A 649-nucleotide genomic window follows, 5' to 3' on the forward strand; every position below is an offset into this window, starting at 1 on the left:
CCTCCCCACTGCCACCTGGGTGGGTAGACGGTGTTGCAGGAGCAGCACCTGAGGACTTTTTAAAGTGCCTGAAGCAGGTAAGAATCTCTCCCTTCCTCCCCCTCCATTCTCAGCAGCATAGCCCCTCTACTCCCATTCCCCTCCCCTGCCTGCTGCTGCTCCCATGGTGTTACCTAAAGGGAGATGCAATCATGCATCTACCTTGGTTCCACCCCCGCTTGCTCTTATATGCCGAAGTTTGTGTGCCTCCTTTCTTTGGACCAGGCAGTTGAAGAATAAAGGAGTCAAGACTTTCAGTGACCAGCCTCTTCCTCTTTCGTATGGCATCAGATATCAACTTCCAAATCTATGAGACACTGTCTGGTATTATCACTCAGGCTCAGCACAGACAATCAAAAAGCCAGAGGCTGAATAGATTCACTCTTTGCAAGTTAGTCTAAACCACACAGATTAAATTGAAACAGAAGTGAACAGACATTTACCTTTGACTCAGGAAATGCAGCCATATGCCTGCAGTGGCTCAGGCCAGAAGCCAGAGGGTGCTAGAGCATGGCTCACTGGCTGTGTGTTTACTTCCTCTTCCTGCTGCCCCAAAGGTCTCTGGGATTTGCAGTCCAGATTTACAGCAGCAGGACTCTGCAGGGTTGCT

This window comes from Gavialis gangeticus, unplaced genomic scaffold (genome assembly GCF_001723915.1).
Source record: "Gavialis gangeticus isolate Ggan-Ray unplaced genomic scaffold, GavGan_comp1, whole genome shotgun sequence".
Classification (NCBI taxonomy): Eukaryota; Metazoa; Chordata; order Crocodylia; family Gavialidae; genus Gavialis; species Gavialis gangeticus.